Raw genomic sequence first — 13601 nt, 5'->3', positions numbered from 1 at the left:
GAGCCACATATCCAATGTCTTGTCCTCAGGCAGGACGGTAGCTGTTGTTCTGAAGTGAGTTGCATCGAAAGAGACGTCCACATATGAAAGAGAGACGTTATGCTCTGCTGTCTGTCTTCATGTCTGCTTCGTTATCTTTTCTGCAGATATGCGGATTTTCTACTAGTAAGGAGGAAAGGACTGTGAAAATCGGGTAATTCTGGAAATAGTGAAGGAAGTAAAGAATCTGCATTCTGCAACAGGTATTATGACGGCATAATTTGAACAAACAAGACAAGTAGGATACCTGCCTTCTGCATCATCACAAAACGACTCGACTTCCATTTAGAATCTCTTCCCGCCAGATCTGATCACAACGAGGAAAAATCGGATTCTGTACAAAGCGAAGACATCTTTGTCAGAGACAAACGCTGGTAAATATACAGCATAATCAGTAAAGATGAATTCCCAAAATTTTATGTTAAAGGTTCCATATTGTTTTAAATACTAGGAATATAAATATTTAGACGTGAAATAATTTATTTTTATCAGTATAGTTTTCATATGAATTCCTCCTCATGTAAAAGAAGATATCGGTACCTACTGGCACCATATGATTGATGTATTACTGGCTTTTTTTCATTATAGGATTTTGTACACTTCACGAATCCTGAGGCTGAGACTCCTTAACCGAGAGCAGCATCTTGTTTATCTTCTAGTGTCGTCGAAAAACAGGTCCTTTGCCTTATCTACGGAGAACCCTACCTATTTTCCTACGTGTAGCCCCATATACACGGAACAGTGTAATAGGCTGATCGTGCGGTGATTATTGAACACCTTCCTATATTCGTTTCTCGGGGAGCGTTAATATTTCGATCTCTACAACCGCGCTTTTTTTAATATTTTATTTCTTTTCAAAACTCGTGCTTCAGTTTTATGTAAGAATCCAGGTGGGTCCTGCACAGTAGCAGCTCTGTGGATAAACCTGTTTAAAATCGCTGTCTCCCGGGCTCTTCTGCAGGGAATGTCTACGAGGTGAGTAGCAATTCAGTTTGCGACAATAATGACTAGACAAGTTTTCCTGAAACTCAAGAAAGATGCGCCACCGTACCGGAGGAAGCTACAGCAAGAGCAGACGTTGCAGTATCGGCTACCATTCCGGATAATAAACACGGATCGTAATCCATGTGGGAGCACTATCCATGCATACAGTTCTGTTCACAGGAAAATACTGACAGAAAACTGAATTGTGAAGAAAATGCTCTGTGATACACAGCAGTTCGGAGTACAGTGAGCAGTTCTATTTCGAGTTGAATTTCATTAAAAAGACTTCTTTCCTTGATTTGGCGAGCCATCATGTTTATTTACAAGCGTTAACCCTGGAGAAATTAAACGAACATTCCTGGCACCAGCGTAAAAATGCTACAGTCGGGGTACAAGAAAGGCGAATATTTTCCTCTTCACAAGACTCTGGCAGAGAAGTGGGGAACCGGCTGCCTGAACCCTCATTTTTGCCTTCCTCACCAGAAATTTTGGCTTGCGAACATATTCACGCTCTTTGAATATGGAACAGTTTGAATCCTTTTACCCAGTCTCTATCTCTCTGTAGTCAAGCTGTAACCTCCCCCTCACTTATCGACCTTAATGACAGTGAAAAATTAAACCGCATGTACCTAATGGAAATTTGGGAAAAGCAATCTGTCGGTAAAGAGGGAGGAAAGGGTTACATCTAACTGAAAGGAAAAATGCAAATGAAACTGGTGGAAATTAATTTTGAAAAGGGGTAAAGTTAATAAATAAAGTAAATGTGCGGCCGTTACGTTAACAATTAACTAGCGTTAATTAGATATTTGAGATTTGGGGGAAATTACGGTCGCCACTCATAAGGACAATTACTATAGTAACTGAAAAAGAAAGGTTATTACACATATAATTATCACTAGAAGTGTGGCAACTGAAGGTTGACACGTGTAGTGTGAAAACTGAAAGTTTGTCAGAAGTAATAAATTTCGCTACACTCTGACTTAATTTATCAAAAGCATTAATAAAACAGGAAAATCGAAAGTTAATTTAGTGACTGAAGTTAATAGTGAGCTTTCATTCTGAAGCACATCGAAATTCAGTAAAACACGGTTAGTCTTGGACTACCTCAACAATCATTTCAAAAGCTACTTGAATCTACGCAATTTAGAAATAAGAGATTTAACTTTGAACTTGAATTAAATGATTCTGAACAATAGTAAAATTTAGTACGTACCAAGTTGAGCTGCAGTCACAGGTAAGCTAAAATACGGTAACAAAACTCGCACTCTTAATTTGTGCTTGTGTAATCTAAATATTGTGGACAGTTATGAATACTTTAACTGAACTTTGAAATTAAAGCATTGAAATCGAATTATAGTACTTTAATGCTGGCGTTTGAATTTCAACGACACTCGGGTTCATTCCGGAAAAGGAAGGGACTCTGCTTGGTAATGCAATTGGGACAATGAGCAACAAACGTTCATGCTAAGTTACTGTAATTATAGTGACGAAAATGGAACAGTTTGAAAAGCTGAGGTCTGCCATACAGTTCTAAAACCTTACGTGCGTCCAGTCTTCCTTGTCGGTTGATTGAAGGTTTGAAGCCGTCGGTCGAGGAGGTGGCGACAGTCACTCATTGTCGGCCGTCGCTGATGCAGAAGCTGGATGTTGGCGCGCCTTCTTCTCGACACGGTCACCAGGCGAAACGGGCTCTTGATGTGCGCTAGCTAATGCTTCCCGTCCGCGACACCATGTCAGAAACTATCATCGCGAGTCGAGCGCAATTACATGCTGCCAAACCCCGAAAGCGCGGCAACTCGCGGGAGCTTCACACAACACACCTGCTCCACTCGCTACTCCAGCCAGACTCTCCCTCTGCCCGCGCTCCACGCGACAGAGTTAACACTACCAAAGATCCTACACACTTTGATTCTTCACACGACCTATCGATGTAATCGTTCGATAGCAGTTTTCCCTAGGCAAGACCCAGCGTAAAATACAAATAATATTTACGAAACAAACCAATCATACATCGACATAAATGCATAAATATATATACAAATAGTAAAACAATTACAATATGTAAAGACACAGAAATGTTATATATTCACGTAACAAAAACAAGGAAAACAAATTTATAGTACAATAAATGGAAATATATATTCACGTAACAAAAATAAGGAAAACAAATTTATAGTACAATAAATGGAAATAGGAGGATATGCTTTTCCGGCGTTACAAAGCCTTCACACTCAGCATCTCCCTCTCACTGCCGCTGTCTACATGTGTCTCCCTCCTACTCTCACCTTTACTTCCCATTGGTTTACAGTATACCCCAACGTCACTGTCTCCTCTCTCACTTACACTGTCTGCTTTTGTGTTTCTTTCCCCCTGCCACTGTATCCACCATACAATGGAACTCAAAAATTCTGGAAGGCCAACTCATTTTTTCCACTGTTCCTACATGTTCCAAATTTCAGTCCAAAATGTGCCCTCCTGTATACCTACATGTTAAAGTTCGGCTGTCAGGGAGGGTCCAGACACCCCGAAGCTTATGTATGGTCCCCACTTATGTGTATTTTGCATTTCCAATGTCTCGTTTCTCTTGTGCTCCCACTCTTTGTCTTTTACTGCCACTATCTGTCGCCGACCTCAACCTCTCCTCTCTCTTTGGCTTCCACTGCCACTGCTTGGTCTTCATCCACGCCTCTTTCTCTTTCACTGTCACTTTCCTACTATCAATGTCTCCTCTCTCTCTTTGTCTCGCCCTAGCATCAGCTCCTCTCCTTCCCACCGACACTATCTCTCTCTGCCACTCTCTTTTGCACAATGCAAGCCAAAATTGTTCGTGAGGAAAGCGGAATGAGTGAGGCAACTGGCTCCCCACTTTTCTGTCAGAGTCTATTAAAGAGGAACATATTCGCCTTTTTTGTGCCCCGATAGCGGCATTTTTCAGCTGGTTCCCTTCTTTTCCCTCGTACAGCATATATATAACGAATTGTAAAGGGTAGTACAATTTTGACGGTTTATTTATGTACTTCGACACATTTACGTATCTTGACACATACAAACAACAAATAAGTACGCATAATAGAAGATAAAGATAAAATCGTTTGATATGCATTTTTTATGGACTTACTCATAGTTAACAATTTATCGAAAACGCCTGGCCTATGATTTGTATCTTAAAAGTATTATTATTGAATTTGTAGTCTTTACAATTTGAAATAATTGTTGACAGTAATTTTAAGTTATTTGAAGCATGTTAAGAACCTTCTTCGACCATTTTTTGCCACTTTGGGCATATTTATACAGGCCTGAGTAGCCCATTATACAGAGACAGCTCGTCATAAAGTTTTATTCGTGAAAGATGTCGACTATAAATATAGTTCGGCGACCTCAGAATCCTTTCCATGACCGTATAACACTTTTCCTTGCCCCCACTAAGTCACTACGTTTGCGCCTCAGACCGGATACTGCGTGTATATTTTACGTGCGTAGGTACGGTAACTTTGAACTTCTAGATTTCGATAAAGGATAATAATATCGCAAGAAGTTTCAAAGTTCCCCGAGAACATAATCTTAAGAACTTACGGTAAAAATTTGGTCACGAGTAGAAAGTATAGGTAATTCTCGCAACTGCTCCTTTAGGTACTTAACAATCACGGTTTTTCGGGGTTTTCTCAGGAACCGCTCATGAACAAATGGTGCTTTTATAAGCCGCCTAAGGCCCAACATAGGCCACAGCCAGTGCAAAAGAACCAAGTGATTTCTCAATTTGTCTGGGTTCGAGGATGTGAGTGCTGTTTAAATTTTGACCCTTAAGCCTAAGACAGCTGAAGTACGTACGTTCTTCCGTTAGGTACACAAATGGTCGCTAGACCAGGGACTCTCCAAAACACTTGGTCCAAATGGCTCTGAGCACCATGGGACTTAACTGCTGTGGTCATCTGTCCCCTCTAACTTAGAACTACTTAAACCTAACTAGCCTAAGGACATCACACACATCCATGCCCGAGGCAGGATTCGAACCTGTGACCGTAGCGGTCGCGCGGTTCCAGACATAAGTGCCTACAACCGCTCGGCCACTGCGGCCGGCTAAACGGTCCTCTCACGTCTTTTCTCTTGAGATATAGAATACTTACAGCAGTTTAAAGGAGTCGGAGCCCGGCCTTTCAATGGTACGGACGTGTGTAGTATGAGCTCCGAAGGAAGTTATAGTTTGCCGGTTTAGTTGTGCAACATGCCTCAAAAGTGCTTTAAAATGAATGCACATTTATTCTGGTGTATTTTTTTTTAGAAAGTACGGATTGTTTAAGTAACTACCAAATTATTTAAAATGAGAAAAGACAGTAATTCCGCGTGGCATATTGAGCAGATTGGTGACTAAAAACTTCAGTGCTTTAGACGCTGATAAACTTAATAGTATGGCGAGCATTTCCATTTAAGAACCTGCTTAATAGCTATTCAGATTTTCGGAAATACGTTACCATAAACTTGTTAACACGAATGAAAGGATTCGTGCATGACTGTGTTAGGATTAACACGGACTGGTCAGTGAACTCGTAATTCTAAACTTCAGAATATACGGAAGTTTTGCCAGTATTTCCACCTTTCATTCAAAATTAAGAACTTTTACACATTTTTTAGAATATTTAAGTTGTATGTAGCTTGGTGTGAGTCGCAGTAGCGTAGGTTTCTGCTCGGCTTTCCTACCGGCGAACTGCTGCGACGAGTTTACAGGTAGGTGCAGGACAAAACGAACCGCGCCGCCGCAGTATGATCCGCTGATGACACTGCTATCCTCAACGAAGGCGAAAAAGAATTACAGAGCATACTGAATGGAATGAACAGATTAATGAGAACAGAATGTGGACTGGGAGTAAAGCGAAAGAAGAAGAAAGTAATTACGAATAGCAGAAATAAAATTAGCCATGAACTTATATCAAACTTCGTGACCATGTGTCCTGGAAGCAAAATAACACACTACTAACGAAGCAAAGACGTCACAAAATGACTGAAGCGCCTAGAACCGCTCGACCACTCCGGCCGGCCCAAAACACTTGACCCCTTATCTCCGTGATCAACAGAAACCGAGATACAGTCCCTTGAAAAATTGCATTTTCGAGCGCAGGTCTATGGAGTACTGTGTACTGTCGTGCAAGGGCTGATCTACGTAGCCGTTCTAGAACTTGTGTGTTTACAGGGCAATAATATCTAAAACTATGAAGTTATTATATTCCGTCAGCTAACGATTTACTTTCAGTAAGTAACAATCGGTTCACTAGCGGCGTGTGGCATTCATACAGGGTGTTTCAAAAATGACCGGTATATTTGAAACTGCAATAAAAACTAAACGAGCAGCGATATAAATACACCGTTTGTTGCAATATGCTTGGGACAACAGTACATTTTCAGGCAGACAAACTTTCGAAATTGCAGTAGTTACAATTTTCAACAACAGATGGCGCTGCGGTCTGGGAAACTCTATAGTACGATATTTTCCACATATCCACCATGCGTAGCAATAATATGGCGTAGTCTCTGAATGAAATTACCCGAAACCTTTGACAACGTGTCTGGCGGAATGGCTTCACATGCAGATGAGATGTACTGCTTCAGCTGTTCAATTGTTTCTGAATTCTGGCGGTACACCTGGTCTTTCAAGTGTCCCCACAGAAAGAAGTCACAGGGGTTCATGTCTGGCGAATAGGGAGGCCAATCCACGCCACCTCCTGTATGTTTCGGATAGCCCAAAGCAATCACACGATCATCGAAATATTCATTCAGAAAATTAAAGACGTCAGCCGTGCGATGTGGCCGGGCACCATCTTGCATAAACCACGAGGTGTTCGCAGTGTCGTCTAAGGCAGTTTGTACCGCCACAAATTCACGAAGAATGTCCAGATAGCGTGATGCAGTAATCGTTTCGGATCTGAAAAATGGGCCAATGATTCCTTTGGAAGAAATGGCGGCCTAGACCAGTACTTTTTGAGCATGCAGGGACGATGGGACTGCAACATGGGGCTTTTCGGTTCCCCATATGCGCCAGTTCTGTTTATTGACGAAGCCGTCCAGGTAAATATAAGCTTCGTCAGTAAACCAAATGCTGCCCACATGCATATCGCCGTCATCAATCCTGTGCACTATATCGTTAGCGAATGTCTCTCGTGCAGCAATGGTAGCGGCGCTGAGGGGTTGCCGCGTTTGAATTTTGTATGGATAGAGGTGTAAACTCTGGCGCATGAGACGATACGTGGACGTTGGCGTCATTTGGACCGCAGCTGCAACACGGCGAACGGAAACCCGAGGCCGCTGTCGGATCACCTGCTGCACTAGCTGCGCGTTGCCCTCTGTGGTTGCCGTACGCGGTCGCCCTACCTTTCAAGCACGTTCATCCGTCACGTTCCCAGTCCGTTGAAATTTCTAAACAGATCCTTTATTGTATCGCTTTTCGGTCCTTTGGTTACATTAAACCTCCGTTGAAAACTTCGTCTTGTTGCAACAACACTGTGTTCTAGGCGGTGGAATTCCAACACCAGAAAAATCCTCTGTTCTAAGGAATAAACCATGTTGTCTACAGCACACTTGCACGTTGTGAACAGCACACGCTTACAGCAGAAAGACGACGTACAGAATGGCGCACCCACAGACTGCGTTGTCTTCTATATCGTTCACATCACTTGCAGCGCCATCTGTTGTTGAAAATTGTAACTACTGTAATTTCGAAAGTTTGTCCGCCTGAAAATGTACTGTTGTCCCAAGCATATTGCAACAAACGGTGTATTTCTATCGCTGCTCGTTTAGTTTTTATTGCCGTTTCAAATATACCGGTCATTTTTGAAACACCCTGTACCTTCATTCGCAGTAGCTGATTGTGAACACTCAATCCATAAGCTTTGTTACCATACAACCAAATAACGAACAGCACCTTAACACACAACACAGATATTCAGATTCCTATTATTTACCAGTGGTAGTGCTGCGTTTTGAATGAGAGTCTGAGTGTATGTACGCTGGAAGTTCAGTTTTGCCCCCGAATTAGAGAATTGTAGCGGGAGAAGCAAAAAGAAAATAGTTTTTCTGCGTAGCGCGTGTTAACATCGATCCATAGTCGCACTTACAGTCACGCCATCTTCCTTGACATTTTATAATACTACTACCCTCGCAGCTCGGAAAGATTTGCTTGATTACGGTAGTGCGCAGCTGGAAAATTGTCTGATCGATGTAATAACACGACGTCGGCGTAACGATAAGTTGCTGAACTTACTTCCTCGCTCAATTCTTGGTGTAATAACACTTATTTGTAGAGGTGCATTGAAGGGCGTGTTGTTCCAGTCTTCCTAAATTTTGATCAAAATATCATAGCTTATGATGCATATCCTCGTGGAATTTCGAATGTTGCTCAACTAACGCCCTCAGTTACCTCGTAATTTCGGGAGATCCAGCGTATAAATGTTTCAAACCGAAGTATACACAGCGTCTGTAACGGAAAGTTTACGACTGTTGTGCAGTACCAGCTTGACTTACAACAGTAAGACATGGAATTGTAGTTGGAAAAGCATTCACAAATTGCACCGCAAAATAACTGAGTGATGCAGGTTGGGAATTACTAGAAGAATGAAGAAAACAAAAATGTGAATCATGGAACATATTGAAATGAAGGAAGAAATTATGAATATAATGAAATTTTGTACTCTAAAGGGGATTGTGCGCTGATACGAAACTTCATTCTGTAAACACCTCCCAGGCTGCGACTAAACCGTGTCTCCGCAATATCCGTTCTTCCGGGAGTGCTAGTCCTTCAAGTTTCGCGGGAGAACTTCTGTGATGGCGCCAGATGAGGTAACGGCGGAAATGAAGCTGTAATGAGGTGCCGTCAGTGGAGCTTGGGTAGCTCAGTCGGTCGAGTATTTCTCCGCGGAAGGGGAAGCTCCCGCGTTCGAGACCCGGTCCGACAGACAGTTTTAATGAACTAGAAAGTTAAATTACGACTATATTGCAAATGCGACATAGTTGTATGGGACCTAACTTGAAGATGGACCACAGAAATCCTTTTCAGAATTCCAAGCGATAAGAAAAACCCACAGATAACCCACCTAATGGAGGATTATAGGTGACGTCATAAAACAAGTAAGAACAACATGGATGCTTATTGCTGAGGACCATAATGGATGGAAAAGTCTAGGTGTAGTGGATGTCAAACTGATGATAATTGTATTACGAACACTTTTAGATAAGCCAGATAGACGTCGCTTTCATGCTGATTCAGTATCTAACTTCTGTCTCCTCAGTATAACTTTTGGATCAGACTCTTCTGTACATCGACAGAGAACATAAACTCCACCGCGTCTACTGTGTACAAGAAGTCACGAAATCTGCGAACTGACGGACAAAATGGGAAGAGAATTATTCCATCTGAAACGGCGCGGACGCACGACCAGCTGCCGCTATAAGAAAGCCGAGGGCGTTTCGTACTGCACCCTTCGGAAATCTCATTTAAACATTATTCCTGTTAGTAAATGTTTGATGGTGTTCACCGGGTCATATCATGGCCTTAAACAGTACCACCAGCGCCACAAATACTAGTAGTACACTTTTCCTAACATCTGGACACTCTAATTATCGTATAAAGTCGAGATTGTCACCGCAATCAAAGTTGTTACTGTCTGAAATTTGGGGCGATACTAGAGCACGTAGCGGAAAGAAAGCCTCAAAAGCTTTTGAATAAAATGATTTAAGCTAACTGCATCACATCTGTTAAAAAAAAAAGAATATAAACTCAATATTTCACGCATAAGAAACATATTTATGTACTTCCACGAGTAAAGAGGAATAACACACTATTTTACGTTTTGTTCTGTTGTGTGGTTATTAACAACCCCGTTGCCAAAAAGACAACTTCCGTCTTATTATTCTGTGGAGTATAAGGTTCTTCCGATTAACGGTAGAAGTATGATTCAAATTTTGTTATAATATGCGTTTTGTTATAGTACATAACTTACATGGCGGTTAATATTAATGTACGTATTATATTAATCATTCTATGTCTTTATAGAGCTCTCAGTCACTAGAAACAGAAGCTGCTCGAATAATCCGTAAAGCAAGAAATAAGCTAGAAACAAAAGTAAAATACGTACCAAATAAATAAAGCTTCAGCTCTGTTTAAGTATCTGCATCTCATTTTTGTTAAAAGAAAAGTTGTATTTCTTCATTTGACTTCTCTGAATTTTGTTGCTTTCTATTCTTATTACCATAAACAATTTCCATGTCATGCAATAATTTTCCATTTGTCGCGTAATAATTTTACATTTCACTCGATTTTAATACACACAAAACTATTTTTAATTAATATGTTGAACGTTTTGAAGTTTACGGCGCTGTTTCAAGTTCCGAAGTAGAAGCAGTTCTGGAATTTGTTTCTTCTCTGTCGGGAGAACGTTTTATCGGTCTTGGCATTGTGTTGTCACGCCAATGTGGCAGTTCTCTCTTCACTGACAACTATGGTGGTTTATCTGGAATGTTAAATAACGTACACATTTAAAGTCTTACTTTTTGGAAGGACAATGTACGTATTTTAGTTAATAACTGTAAAGAGCCGCCGGCCGCGGTGGTCTAGCGGTTCTGGCGCTGCAGTCCGGAACCGCAGGACTGCTACGGTCGCAGGTTCGAATCCTGCCTCGGGCATGGGTGTGTGTGATGTCCTTAGGTTAGTTAGGTTTAAGTAGTTCTAAGTTCTAGGGGACTTATGACCACAGCAGTTAAGTCCCACAGCGCTCAGAGCCATTTGAATTTGATTTATCGCTACGTATAATAATAATGGTATTCTGTGATATCTTTGGTGAAGGTGTAGTGGAAATTTATCGATGATCAACGATATTGAAGTGGCCTGGTGCTTAAACAAAACAGAGTAGGGAAAGATTTTCTGTCGTTTTTGTATAAGAACTGGAGCTCATTTACTCTTTTTTGTCTTTCTCCGGTAGTCTGTTGTAGCGAACAGACATACAGTACAATTTGCGTTGGAATTATATATTTGGCTGTCTTAGAGCAATCAAATCTGATATATGTTTAAAACTATTAGACAGGATTCAGGGGAGTTAATAGATCATCGTGTAGAGACCCAATGACTGAATGGATATTGTGTATTTTCCAAATTCATAATTTGGTTCGGCTCAGCGTCTATCAAACAAACTCGATGGTATTATATAGGTATACGGCATATTTCCGTGAAAGCTCTTCTCTTCTACTATTAACTAACAACTCAATTGTCCTAAAAATAAACAACTCAGGAAAAGATGTGGTGATTTATTGCTATTCCTATAATTTACTGCCCTAAACAATGTTCCTTTTCTGAAAACGACTCTACAAATTGTAACGTTACGTATACATAGGTAAACTAATCGGCCGTCTAGAACTGCTACGAGACAAGGTGAATCTGATGCACGGCTGAACGATAGCGGTCCCGGGGTTCAGGGAGCGCCGCAGCGAGCCCGGTTATGATGATGATGTTTGGTTTCTGGAGCGCTCAACTGCAGGGTCATCAGCGCCCGTACAAAGTCCCAATTTTTACACAGTCCAAATTTTTTTACCCAGTGCAATCTAGCAACTGTGACGAATGATGATGATGAAATGATGAGGACAACACAAACAGTCCCCGGGCAGAGAAAATCCCCAACCCGGCCGGGAATCGAACCCGGGACCCCGTGATCCCGAGGCAGCTACGATAGCCACTAGGCCACGAGCTGAGAGCACGGATAGTTGGAACGTTTCCGGCCAGCAAGGTGCAGAGACAAAGAGCATGTTGTCGGAAACATGTAGAGCCCAGAGCTGGGAAACTGGACAGATGATACTCGCATTGTCTCTGTGCAGAATATGTTCCAGGAAATGGCGGGGTATCAGACATTCTCAAATATGACGAAATTACAGCTCTTTGAGATTCGACAGTAACTCACATAAAATGTTAATGCAAATCTGAATACATTTGTGATCTCAGAAAAATGAGGCGCATCCAGTGACACAGTAATATTTCAATATTTTTAAAACTACAGAAGGTAATATCTCACAGTGAATAAACATTTTCACAATGACCCTCTGAATTAACAACTTTTAATCGCTCCATGCGATTTCAACAAACATTATCTCAGATAATAGCATTACACTATAGCTCTCATCCCTGAAAGCTATGCATCTGAATCTATTTTATTTATTGATTTACGAAGTCTTACACGTTTCTTTCTTATGCAGACGTTTGTCATAACATCGTTTTTTCCACATTTACACAGCAAATGATTGCATCATGAATACCTTATATCTTGTAATACTTGCATTTTTGTTTAATTAATGATTTATTGTTTTGCCAGTAACTTTATTGAAATGTTGATTGCAAGTTCTGTTAAAAAACCGTACTAACTTAAGATGGTCAATCGCGTGTGTTAGCGGACAACACATTTGTAAAGGAATGCCAAAAGACACTTCTGACAAGCAAGCTTAAATAACTGTTTAAACTATATTTAATGACAATTTGTTGTCATTTAACGTGAGCACGCTAGCGCAGTGCATAATGGCTTATTTACGTATGAACCAACTATCACTACATTTATAGTAAGTGGTCTTAATGTAACGGATTGTTTATAACATTTCTTTTCAGAATGAGATTTTCACTCTGCAGCGAAGTGTGCGCTGATATGAAACTTCCTGGCGGATTAAAACTGTGTCCCGGGCCGAGACTCGAACTCGGGACCTTTGCCTTTCGCGGGCAAGTGCTCTACCAGCTGAGCTACCCAAGCACGACTCACGCCCCGTCCTCACAGCTTTACTTCTGCCAGAGCACTTGCCCGCGAAAGGCAAAGGTCCCGAGTTCGAGTCTCGGACCGGCACACAGTTTTAATCTGCCAGGAAGTTTTAACATTTCTTTTATTTAAATAGTGTTGTAATACATTTGTTTAGCCTTAGAAGTGGTCAGGTGAGTCAAATCACGTATTCAGAGCTTGGGAAAGATGTATTTTTGGTGGGGATGGCCTTCAGCCAATGAAGGTGGCGGAACACTACTGGAGTCAAGTGGAGACGGATTTTTCGAGTGAAGAGCTCAAGGGAGCGATGCGGGACACATTTACGCCAGTTCTGGAAGAAGGTAGTGGCTTTCGATTGTGGTGATGTTCGGTTCTGGGCGGTGAACGGCCGCTACGATACTTTAACTTCTGAAGTGACTTTATGTTTTGAGAGATCTGAAGGTGCTCCAGTCTAGGACTAACTTGTTCCGCTTGTATAGCGAAGCTGAGGATACTAAGTTACTATTCTTTGTATCCCATGTGTCACTTTTCGAAACAACCTGAGCTGGTGAATATTTTGCATATTGTGATCACGAAACGGACTTAGATTTCGCGAGTCTTGGGCCGAGAACTCGAAGTTTGAAAAAGTGTGAAAAAAGACTCCCCTAACAAAATGAGTTTTTTTCCTTTGTTCCATAGTCGAGGTTTAATGGCTTCTGTAACCCGTTTTCCAGCTACGGGCATTTGCATCACTGATGATTGGTTTTGGAATTAAAGCTGGCCCTGTAATTCCTTGCTCCTGGAGCTCTCTTCGTTGTATTTTGGTGCTGA

General features: G+C 41.4%; 1 protein-coding gene and 1 non-coding gene across 4 annotated transcripts in view; both read right to left on the bottom strand.

Moving 5' to 3' along the window:
- LOC126187961 (band 7 protein AGAP004871) overlaps nt 1-13601 on the bottom strand; it is a 499920-nt gene that overhangs the window by 250101 nt on the left and 236218 nt on the right. The window lies entirely within an intron of this gene.
- Trnas-cga (transfer RNA serine (anticodon CGA)) lies at nt 12714-12788 on the bottom strand. Its single transcript has one exon. It is a non-coding gene; the product is annotated as a tRNA-Ser (tRNA).

Source organism: Schistocerca cancellata, chromosome 5 (genome assembly GCF_023864275.1).
Source record: "Schistocerca cancellata isolate TAMUIC-IGC-003103 chromosome 5, iqSchCanc2.1, whole genome shotgun sequence".
Taxonomy (NCBI): domain Eukaryota; kingdom Metazoa; phylum Arthropoda; class Insecta; order Orthoptera; family Acrididae; genus Schistocerca; species Schistocerca cancellata.
The sequence above is the reverse complement of the archived record's forward strand: the minus strand, read 5'-3'. Positions and strand labels throughout refer to the sequence as shown.